Source organism: Scyliorhinus canicula, chromosome 3 (assembly GCF_902713615.1).
Source record: "Scyliorhinus canicula chromosome 3, sScyCan1.1, whole genome shotgun sequence".
Lineage (NCBI taxonomy): Eukaryota > Metazoa > Chordata > Chondrichthyes > Carcharhiniformes > Scyliorhinidae > Scyliorhinus > Scyliorhinus canicula.
This window is the reverse complement of record NC_052148.1, coordinates 75,322,699-75,334,908: the sequence shown is the minus strand read 5'-3', so window position 1 is coordinate 75,334,908 and position 12,210 is coordinate 75,322,699. Positions and strand designations below refer to the sequence as shown.

The 12,210-nt window shown below is 49.1% G+C and overlaps 1 protein-coding gene across 1 annotated transcript in view; it reads right to left on the bottom strand.

Annotated features, from left to right (window-relative positions):
• gba2 (glucosidase, beta (bile acid) 2) overlaps window positions 1–12,210 on the bottom strand; it is a 68,526-nt gene that overhangs the window by 31,477 nt on the left and 24,839 nt on the right. The gene's annotated exons all lie outside the window — the stretch shown is intronic.

Genomic DNA, 12,210 nt, shown 5'->3' with positions numbered 1-12,210 from the left:
ATTAATGCTTTAGATGTAAAGAGACTAGTTTTGACTGAGCATAAAGCAAGAGAATTTACAAAATAGATAGATGAACTTGAGGTAAAAATCGAAATCAGCAGGAATGTTTCCTCCCATTCATTATAGGTGTTGGGGGATCCAAAGGTCGCAGCGCGGGGTTCAGAGATCGGGGAGCCATTTATCCCTTCCTGCATTGGCGAGCGGAGTTCGTTAGTGCAGGAAATGGGACGAAGTTCAGCCTCAGCAGGGCATGGTTTACAAAAGAGGTTTACAAAAGGGGCTTATGTAAGGATGAGAAAACAAGGTTCAGTTAGGGCACTTGAGGGATACAAGATAGCTAGGAAGGAGCTCAAGAAAGGGCTTAGGAGAGCTAGGAGGGGGCATGAGAAGTCCTTGGTGGGTAGGATCAAGGAAAACCCCAAGGTTTTTGTGAGGAATAAAAGAATGAATAAAAGGTGAATTTAGGGCCGGTCAAGGACAGTAGTGGGAACGAGTTCATAGAGTCTGATGATATAGGAGAGGCCCTAAATGAATACTTTTCTTCAGTGTTCACACAGGAGAGGGGCCATGTTGTTGAGGAGGGTAGTGCGATACAGGCGGTAGGCTGGAGGAGGTAGATAGTCGGAAAGAAGTGTTAGAAATTTTGAGAAGCCTGAGGATAGATAAGTCCCCTGGGCCTGATGGGATATATTCTAGGAATCTTTGGGAGGCGAGGGATGAGATTGCGGAGCCTTTGGCTTTGATCTTTATGTCCTCACTGTCTACAGGAATAGTGCCAGAAGACTGGAGAGAGGTGAATGTTGTCCCCTTGTTCAAGAAAGGGAATAGGTACAACCCTGGGAACTATAGGCCGGTTAGTCTCACTTCGGTCATTGGTAAATTATTGGAAAGGGCCCCGAGGGATAGGTTTTATGATCATTTGGAAAGATACAGCTCAATCCAGGATAGTCAGCATGGATTTGTGAGGGGTAAGTCTTGCCTCACAAGTTTGATTATATCCTTTGAAGAGGTAACCAAGTACATAGATGAAGGTAGCGTAGTTGATGTCGTATACATGGATTTTAGTAAGGCGTTTGATAAGGTGCCCCATGGTCTGCTCATGCAGAAAGTAAGGAGGCATGGCATAGAAGGAAATTTGGCCGATTGGATCAGTAACCGGCTATCACACAGAAGACAGAGGGTGGTGGTAGATGGTAAATTTTCATCCTGGAGCCCAGTCACCAGCGGTGTACCACAGGGATCAGTGCTGGGCCCTCTGCTATTTGTGATTTTTATCAATGACTTGGATGATGGAGTTGAAGGTTGGGTTAGTAAATTTGCTGATGACACCAAGATTGGTGGAGTAGTGGATAATGTGGAGGGCTGTCGTAGGCTGCAAAGAGACATTGATAGGATGCAGAGCTGGGCTGAAAAGTGGCAGATGGAGTTTAACCCTGATAAGCGTGAGGTGATTCATTTTGGTAGGACAAATTTGAATGTGGATTACAGGGTTAACGGCAGGGTTCTGAAGAATGTGGAGGAGCAGAGATATCTCGGAGTTCATGTCCATAGATCTCTGAAAGTTGCCACCCCAAGTGGATAGATTCGTGAAGAAAGCCTATAGTGTGTTAGCATTTATTAACAGGGGGATTGAGTTTAAGAGCCGTGAGGTTATGCTGCAACTGTACAAGACCTTGGTTAGCCCACATTTGGAGGATCGTGTGTAGTTCTCGTCACTTCATTATAGGAAGGATGTGGACGCATTGGAAAGGGTGCAAAGGAGATTTACCAGGATGTTGCCTGGATTGGAGGGTAGGTCTTATGAGGAAAGGTTGAGGGAGCTAGGGCTTTTCTCATTGGAGTGAAGGAGGATGAGAGGTGACTTAATTGAGGTGTATAAGATGATGAAGGGATAGACAGAGTGGACTTTCAGCGACTTTTTCCTCGGGTGGATGTAGTTGTTACAAGGGGTCATAACTATAAGGTTCATGGTGGAAGATATAGGAGGGATATCAGAGGTAAGTTCTTTACTCAGAGTGGTTGGGATGTGGAACACACTCCGAGCTATGGTAGTGGAATCAGACACTTTAGGAACTTTCAAGCGGTTATTGGATAGGCATATGGAGTGCACTAGAATGATTGGGAGTAGGTTGATTTGATCTTAGTTTCAGACTAGTTCGACACATCGTGGGCTGAAATGCCTGTTCTGTGCTGTACAGTTCTATGTTCTATGTACTACATGGAAGAAACTAAAGCATACAAGTGCAATATCAATTTTTAAACAAAAAGTACATCATTATCAATTTTGCGCTGGTCTTGCGACAAAGACAATAACAGACAGGGATCATCAACTTCTCCATTAAACATATTTTCTTGACTTCTGGTGGCGGCGATGCGGAGCTAAGCCGCACGTTCGGCAGCTCCCACTTTTTTTGGACTTTCGGGCTCTTTTAAGAGCCCGCAACAGCGCTTTTTAAAAACTTTTCCCCGGGGGGGAAAACACAGCCAGTGTGCCCAGCGACTGGTGGATGGACTGGACTCGCAGTGGAGCAGTCCAAAGTCGGCTCTACAGCAGAGGAAGGCGATAGGCAGAAAAGGCAAGATGGCGGCAGGCGGGGAAGCAGCAGCATCGTGGCAGCAGTGGGCGCGGGAGCAGCAGGAGCTGCTTCAGCGCTCCTTCAAGGAGCTTAAAGCGGAGATCTTGGAGCCGTTTAAGGCCTCGCTGGACAAGCTGGTGGCAACTCAGACGGCCCAGGCCGTGAAGATTCGGAAGCTGCATCAAAAGGCTTCGAACAACGAGGATGAGCTTTTGGGCCTGGCAGTGAAAGTGGAGTTGCACGAGGCGCTGCACAAGAAATGGCTGGCGTGGATGGAGGAGATGGAGAACCGCTCCCGCCGGAGGAATCTGTGGATTTTGGGCCTCTCGGAGGGGCTGGAAGGCTCGGATTTGGGGGCCTATGTGGTCCTAATGTTGAACTCGCTGATGGGTGCGGGGTCGTTTCGTGGTCCCCTGGAGTTGGAGGGCGCCCATCGAGTGCTGCAGCAGAAGCCGAGGCCGAAATAGCCGCCCAGGGTGGTACTGGTTCGTTTTCACCGCTTGGTCGACCGGGAGTGCGTGTTGAGATGGGCGAAGAAGAGGAGCAGCAGGTGGGAGAACACGGATGTTAGGATTTATCAGGACTGGAGCGCGGAGGTGGCGAAGAGAAGGGCTGGCTTCAATCGAGCGAAGGGAGTGCTTCATAGGAAGGGGGTGAAGTTTGGCCTTCTACAGCCAGCCCGCGTCTGGGTTACTTACAAGGACCGCCAGCTCTATTTTGACTCTCCGGAGGAGGCCTGGGCTTTTGTCCAGGCAGAGAACTTGGACTCGAACTGAGGACTGGGGAAAAATGTACTTTATTTGGAGGCTTTGCCCTCCTGGGTATCCTGTCGTTTATATTGGCTGTGTTTGCTGATTGATGTTGCCTGTTCGTTTTCGCTATTTTGTTTTTTTCGGGGTTGTTTTCTGGGCTGTTGTTTATTTACTGTGGTGTTTTTTTTTGTTTTGTCCATAAGAACATAAGAACTAGGAGCAGGAGTAGGCCATCTGGCCCCTCGAGCCTGCTCCGCCATTCAATGAGATCATGGCTGATCTTTTGTGGACTCAGCTCCACTTTCCGGCCCGAACACCATAACCATTAATCCCTTTATTCTTCAAAAAACTATCTATCTTTACCTTAAAAACATGTAATGAAGGAGCCTCAACTGCTTCACTGGGCAAGGAATTCCATAGATTCACAACCCTTTGGGTGAAGAAGTTCCTCCTAAACTCAGTCCTAAATCTACTTCCCCTTATTTTAAGGCTATGCCCCCTAGTTCTGCTTTCACCCGCCAGTGGAAACAACCTGCCCGAATTATCCTATCTATTCCGTTCATTATTTTAAATGTTTCGATAAGATCCCCCCTCATCCTTCTAAATTCCAATGAGTACAGTCCCAGTCTACTCAACCTCTCCTCGTAATCCAACCCCTTCAGCTCTGGGATTAACTTCGTGAATCTCCTCTGCACACCCTCCAGTGCCAGTACGTCGTTTCTCAAGTAAGGAGACCAAAACTGAACACAATACTCCAGGTGTGGCCACACTAACACCTTATACAATTGCAGCATAACCTCCCTAGTCTTAAACTCCATCCCTCTAGCAATGAAGGACAAAATTCCATTTGCCTTCTTAATCACCTGTTGCACCTGTAAACCAACTTTCTGTGACTCATGCACTAGCACACCTTGGTCTCTCTGCACAGCAGCATGCTTTAATATTTTATTGTTTAAATAATAATCCCATTTGCTGTTATTCCTACAAAAATGGATAACCTCACATTTGTCAACATTGTATTCCATTTGCCAGACCCTAGTCCATTCACTTAACCTATCCAAATCCCTCTGCAGACTTCCAGTATCCTCTGCACTTTTTGCTTTACCACTCATCTTAGTGTCATCTGCAAACTTGGACACATTGCCCTTGGTCCCCAACTCCAAATCATCTATGTAAATTGTGAACAATTGTGGGCCCAACACTGATCCCTGAGGGACACCACTAGCTACTGATTGCCAACCAGAGAAGCACCCATTAATCCCCACTCTTTGCTTTCTATTAATTAACCAATCCTCTATCCATGCTACTACTTTACCCTTAATGCCATGCATCTTTATCTTATGCAGCAGCCTTTCTTGTGGCACCTTGTCAAAAGCTTTCTGGAAATCCAGATATACCACATCCATTGGCTCCCCGTTATCCACTGCACTGGTAATGTCCTCAAAAAATTCCACTAAATTAGTTAGGCACGACCTGCCCTTTATGAACCCATGCTGCGTCTGCCCAATGGGACAATTTCTATCCAGGTGCCTCACTATTTCTTCCTTGATGATAGATTCCAGCATCTTCCCTACTACCGACGTTAAGCTCACTGGCCTATAATTTCCTGCTCTCTGCCTACCACCTGTTTTAAACAGTGGTGTCACGTTTGCTAATTTCCAATCCACCGGGACCACCCCAGAGTCTAGTGAATTTTGGTAAATTATCACTAGTGCATCTGCAATTTCCCTAGCCATCTCTTTTAGCACTCTGGGATGCATTCCATCAGGGCCAGGAGACTTGTCTACCTTTAGCCCCATTAGCTTGCCCATCACTACCTCCTTAGTGATAACAATCCTCTCAAGGTCCTCACCTGTCATAGCCTCATTTCTATCACTCACTGGGATGTTATTTGTATCTTCCACTGTGAAGACCGACCCAAAAAACCTGTTCAGTTCCTCAGCCATTTCCTCATCTCCCATTATTAAAACTCCCTTCTCATCCTCGAAAGGACCAATATTTACCTTAGCCACTCTATTTTGCTTTATATATTTGTAAAACCTTTTGCTGTCTGCTTTTATATTCTGAGCAAGTTTACTCTCATACTCTATCTTACTCTTCTTTATAGCTTTTTTAGTAGCTTTTTGTTGCCCCTTAAATATTTCCCAGTCCTCTACTCTCCCACCAATCTTTGCCACTTTGTATGCTCTTTCCTTCAATTTGATACTCTCCCTTATTTCCTTAGATATCCACGGTCGATTTTCCCTCTTTCTACCGTCTTTCCTTTTTGTGGGTATAAACCTTTGCTGAGCACTGTGAAAAATCGCTTGGAAGGTTCTCCACTGTTCCTCAACTGTTCCACCATAAAGTCTTTGCTCCCAGTCTACCTTAGCTAGTTCTCTCATCCCATTGTAATCTCCTTTGTTTAAACTCAAAACACTAGTATTTGATTTTACTTTCTCACTCTCCATCTGTATTTTAAATTCCACCATATTGTGATCGCTCCTTCCGAGAGGATCCCTAACTATGAGATCATGAATCAATCCTGTCTCATTACACAGGACAAGATCTAGGACCGCTTGTTCCCTCGTAGGTTCCATTACATACTGTTCTAGGAACTATTGCGGATACATTCTATAAACTCCTCCTCAAGGTTGCCTTGACCGACATGGTTAAACCAATCGACATGCAGATTAAAATCCCCCATGATAACTGCTGTACCATTTCTACATGCATCAGTTATCTCTTTGTTTAATGCCTGCCCCACCATAACGTTACTATTTGGTGGCCGATAGACTACTCCTATCAGTGACTTTTTCGCCTTACTATTCCTGATTTCCACCCAAATGGATTCAACCGTATCCTCCATAACACCGATATCATCCCTAACTATTGCCCGTATGTCATCCTTAAATAACAGAGCAACACCACCTCCCTTACCATCCACTCTGTCCTTCCGAATAGTTTGATACCCTTGGATATTTAACTCCCAGTCGTGACCATCCTTTAACCAAGTTTCAGTAATGGCCACTAAATCATAGTCATTCACGATGATTTGCGCCATCAACTCATTTACTTTATTCCGAATACTACGAGCATTCAGGTAAAGTACACTTACGTTGGGTTTTTTTTACCTCTGTTTTGAATCTTAACATCTCCAGTTTTACTCCTTTTCGTATTACTGGGTCTATTCACTGAGCTCCCCTCAGTCACTGTACCTTGTACTGTCGCCCTTTTTGATTTTTGACTATGTCTTCTCTGTCTTGCACTTTCCCCCTTACTTCCTTTTGCTTCTGTCCCTGTTTTACTACCTTCCAACTTCCTGCATCGGTTCCCATTCCCCTGCCACATTAGTTTAAACCCTCCCCAACAGCTCGAGCAAACAATACCCCTAGGACACCGGTTCCAGTCCTGCCCAGGTGCAGACCGTCCTGTTTGTAATGGTCCCACCTCCCCCAGAACCAGTCCCAATACCCCAGGAATTTGAATCCCTCCCTCTTGCACCATCTCTCGAGCCACGCATTCATCTTATCTATCCTGACATTCCGACTCTGACTAGCTCGTGGCACTGGTAGCAATCGTGAGATTACTACCTTTGAGGTCCTACTTTTTAGTTTAACTCCTAACTCCCTGAATTCAGCTTGTAGGACCTCATCCCACTGGTGGGTTGCGGAGTAGTTTGGGGTCCCGATTGGTCGTGTCCGTCTTTTTCCCGCGTGTTGGGTTGAGGGGCGGAGCTCGGGTTGGACGCGCGGGCTTTTTTCCCGCGCCGAAGGAATTGGGGACGGGGCCGGCGCTGGTAGGGAGGGATTGGTGGCTGTGGTGCATCGTGGGGTGGTGGGAGTCGTGGTTATGTCGGGAGTAGCTGGGGTCAGCAAAAGTCAGCTGACTCACGGAAGCACAATGTTAGGGGTAACGCAGCTAGCGGGGGGGGGGGGGGGGGGGGGGGGGGGGGGGGGGGGGGGAGAAGGGGGGGGTACCGGGTTGTTGCTGCAGGGACTGTGAGGGAATGGATGGTGAAGGGGGGGGGGTTGGGAGGGGGGGTCTGCCGCCGTGGGAAGCGGGCTTGGGGGGTTCCATGGGTGTGTGGCGGGCTGAGGAAGAGCTATGGCTGATCGGCGTAGGGGGAGGGGGATGGCCCCCAGGTTCGGCTGGTCACATGGAGCGTGAGGGGGCTGAATGGTCCGGTGAAGCGATCCCGGGTCTTGGCTCACTTGAGGGGGTTGGGAGCGGATGTGGATATGCTCCAGGAGACGCACCTCAGGGTTACGGATCAGGTGAGGCTAAGAAAAAGTTGGGTAGGACAGGTGTTTCACTCGGGGCTTGATGCGAAGAACCGTGGAGTGGCAATTTCGGTCGGTAAGAGCCTGTCGTTCGTTGCGTCCAAAGTGGTGGCGGATAGTGCAGGTAGATATGTGATGGCGAGTGGGAGACTTCAGGGGGAGCGGGTGGGCTTGGTTAATGTCTATGGGACAATGCGGGCTTCATGCGGCGAATGCTGGGCCTGATCCCGGACCTGGAGACAGGGGGATCGATCCTGGGTGGGGACTTTGACACGGTGCTGGATTCGGCTCTGGATTGCTCGAAGTCTAGGACGGGCAGGAGGCCGGCAGCGGCCTCGGTGCTGAGGGGGTGCATGGATCAGATGGGGGGGGTGGACCCTTCGAGGTTTTTGGTTAGGGAGTTCTCCTTTTTCTCCCATGTTCATAAGGCGTACTCCCGGATTGATTTTTTTTGTGCTTAGCAGGGCGCTAATCCAGAGAGTAGTGGGGGCGGAGTATTCGGCGATAGTCATTCCTGATCATGCCCCAGATTTAGTGGATCTGGAGCTGGGGAGGGGAAGGATCAGCGCCCGCTGTGGAGGCTGGATGTGGGGCTTTTGGCAGAGGAGGAAGTGTGCGGGCGGATCCGGAGGGGTATCTAGAAACCAATGATAACGGGGAGGTGCAAGTTGGGGTGGTTTGGGAAGCGCTAAAGGCAGTAGTCAGAGGGGAGCTGATATCTATTCGGGCGCACAGGGAGAGGGGGGGGAAGAGGGCCGAGAGGGAGAGCCTGGTGGAGGAAATGGTAAGGGTGGATAGGAGGTATGCAGACACCCCAGAGGAGGGGCTTTTGAGGAAGCGGCGCAATCTCTAAGTGGAGTTTGACATTTTAACCACCCGTAAGGCGGAGGCGCAGTGGAGGAGGGCACAGGGGGCGGTATACGAGTACGGGGAGAAGGCAAGTCGGATGTTGGCTCACCAGCTCCGGAAGCAGGAGGCAGCTAGAGAAATTGGGGGAGCCACGGATGCAGGAGGGAACTTGGTGCGGGGTGGAAAGGACAGCAAGGGGTTTTCAGATCCTTTTACGAGGTGCCCCCCAGGGAAGCAGGTGGGATGGACCGCTTTTTGGATAGGCTGGAGATCCCAAGAGTAGGGGACGAGCGGATGGAGGGTTTGGGGGCCCCAATCGAGTTGGAGGAGCTGGTGGAGGCATTGGGAAGTATGCAGACAGGGAAAGCGCCGGGGCCTGACGGGTTCCCGGTGGAATTTTACAAGAAATTTTCAGATTTGCTGGGCCCTCTGCTTGTGATGTCCAGGGCAATTATCTCTTTGCTCCTGAAGCGGGACAAGGACCCCCTTCAGTGTGGATCTTACAGGCCGATCTCGCTCCTTAATGTAGATGTCAAATTGTTGGCAAAGGTGCTGTCCAGGAGGGTGGAGGATGTGGTACCGACGGTGATTCATGAGGATCAAACGGGGTTTGTAATGGGGAGACAACTGAATGCCAACGTGCGGAGGCTCCTTAATGTCATGATGATGGCGCCAGTGGCTGGGGAGTCAGAAATAGTGGCGTCCATGGATGCGGAGAAAGCTTTTGATAGGGTGGAGTGGAGCTACCTGTGGGAGGTGTTGCGGAGGTTTGGGTTTGGTGAGGGGTTCATCAGCTGGGTGAGGTTGCTGTACAGCTCCCCGGTGGCGAGTGTGGTGACGAATGGGAGGAGGTCGGCGGACTTTCGGCTTTCCAGGGGGACGAGGCAGGGGTGCCCATCGTCTCCCCTGCTCTTCGCGTTAGCGATTGCCGATGATTCGCAGGTGGGTGACGGAAGGGGAGGGTGACACATGGAAGAGATTGGAGGTGGCGTCCTGTGCGGGTACGAGTCTGGAGGCTTTGGTGACGGCCCCACTTCCACTCCCCCCGGCAAAGTACTCTACGAGTCCGGTGGTGGTTGCGTCCCTTAAACTCTGGGGACAGTGGAGGCGGCATGGGGTGGGGGGGGAAAAGAGTGAAGGCCTCAGTTTTTGCCCCGTTACGGGGCAATCACTGTTTTGCGCTGGGGAGAACGGGTGGGGGATTTGGGAGTTGGCACAGGGCAGGCATCAGACAGTTTGGGGGCCTCTTCCTGGATGGGAAGTTCGCGACTCTGGAGGAGCTGGTGGGGAAGTGGAACCTCCCCTCTGGGAACGCTTTTAGGTATATGCAGGTCAGGGCATTTGTTAAGAGACAGGTGGTGGTGTTTCCGCGGCTGCCGCCAAGGGGGATGCAGGATAGGGTGCTTTCGGGGACGTGGGTCGGTGAAGGAAAGATCTCGGCTATTTACCAGCTGATGCAGGAGGAGGAGGAGGCCTCAGTAGAAGAGCTCAAAGCGAAGTGGGAGGAAGAGCTTGGGGAAGAGATTGAAGATGGAACGTGGTCGGACGCCCAGGAGAGGGTGAATTCCTCCTCCTCTTGCGCACGGCTCAGCCTAATTCAGCTGAAGGTGCTGCATAGGGCTCACATGACAGGGGCAAGGATGAGCCGGTTCTTCGGAGGGGAGACAGGTGCGGGAGGCCGGGCGAACCACACCCATATGTTCTGGGCTTGTCCGGCCTTGGTGAGGTTTTGGAAGGGGGTGGTGGGGACTTTGTCGGAAGTGGTCGGGTCTAGGGTCAAGCCGGGCTGGGGGCTCGCGATCTTTGGGGTAGCTTCGGAGTCGGGAGAGGCCGGCATTCTGGCCTTTGCGTCTCTAGTAGCCCGGCGCAGGATTCTGTTACAGTGGAGGGATACGCGGCCCCCCGAGTTCGGAGGCCTGGATCAACGACATGGCTGGGTTCATCAAGTTGGAGAGGATGAAGTTTGCCCTGAGGGGGTCAGTACAGGGATTTTTTCAGCGGTGGCAGCCCTTTCTAGACTTCCTGGCAAAGGGGTAGAGAGTGGTCAGTCTTAGCAGCAACTTTGGGGGGGGGGGGGGGCTGTTTTTGCGGCGGTGGGTTTGCTATATTGTTATTTTCTTCTTTCTTGTATTGCTGTTGGTTTTTTGCTATTATTTATTGGGGGGGGGGGGTTATTTTCTTGTGTTGGTGTGGAAACATGCCTTGTTTGTTTTAAACTGTGGGGAGAAAATTTGTTATTGAAAAACTTGAATAAAAATTATTTTTTTTAAAACATATTTTCTTGAATAGAAGAACAATTGAATGATAGGCATTTGAAAGGTGGTAACCCTGATAAGGTGGTGATATTGGACAGGCAGTCTGAAAATGGATAAGGCACCAGGGCTCACAGGAGATACGGAGGAAAGTGAGACTAGAAATTGTCGAGGCATTGGCCATGTTTTTTAAGTCTTCCCAAGATTCAGGGATGGTGCCAGAGGACTGGAGAATTGCAAATGTTACACCGTTGTTCAAAGAAAAAAAAAAAGAGTGCAAAGAGAAACCCAGCAACTACAGGCCAGTCAATTTAACTTCAGTGGTGGGGAAGCTTCAAGAAATAAATAATGATTAAATGGATAATGAAATGAATAGTCACTTGGCAAATGCAGGTTAATTAAGGAAAGCCAGCCAGCAAATCATGTTCATCGAACATGGAATTTTATGAAAAGGGAACAGAGAAGGTTGATACTGTTGACGTGGTGTACTCAGAATTCTGAAAGGCATTTGATACAGTGCCACACAGACCTGTGAATAATGCTATCGCTCATGGAATAAAATGGACAGTTATAACATGGATACGAAATTGGTCAAGTGACAGGAAACAGAGTAGTGGCTCATGGACATTCCTTGGGCAGGAGGAAGGTTTGTAGTGCAGGTCCCCAGCAGTCAGTGTTGTGACCCCTGCTGTTTCCGAGTAATATTAATGATCTAAACATCTGTGTACTGGGCAATTTGTGATTGATATGAAACTTGAAAACATTGCGAACTAGTTCATTGTGAACTGGTGATAGTGTAGAACTGCAAAAGAACAGAGACAAGTTGGTGGAATGGACCAACAAGCGATAGATGAAGTTCAATATGGGGAAATATGAAGTGATTTATTTTGGTAGGAAAAACAGGAACAGGAAAGGACAATTAAAAAAAAATACAATTCTAAGTCTGGTGCAGGATCAGAGGGAATGGGTGTATTTTTTCTCATTTGTTCATGGGACGTAGGCGTCGCAGGCTGTGCCAGCATTTATTGCCCATCCCCAATTGCCCTCAAGGGGCAGTTAAGAGTCAACCACATTGCTATGGGTCTAGAGTCACTTTTTGGACAGAACAGGTAAGGATGGCAGATTTCCTTCCCTAAAGGACATTAGTGAACCAGATGGTTTTTTGACAGTAGTTTCATGGCCACCACTGGGCTCTTAATTCAAGATTTGTATTGAATTCAGATTTCATCATCTGCAGTCACAGGATTTGAACCTGGGACCCCAGAGTACTCGGACTCTGGATTACTAGTCCAGTGACGATATCACTACGCCACTGCCTCCCCTTAAAATGCATAAGTCGTTGGACAGGTTCAGAGAGCAATGGCAGTAGATAAAGAGAAACTGTTCCCATTGGTGGAAGGATCAAGAACCAGGGGACAAAGAGTTAAGGTATTTGGCAAAAGGTGGAATGGAGACAGGAGGAGGCACAATTTCATGAAGCAAATGGTGAAGGTCTGGAATGCACTGCCTGAGAGTGCAG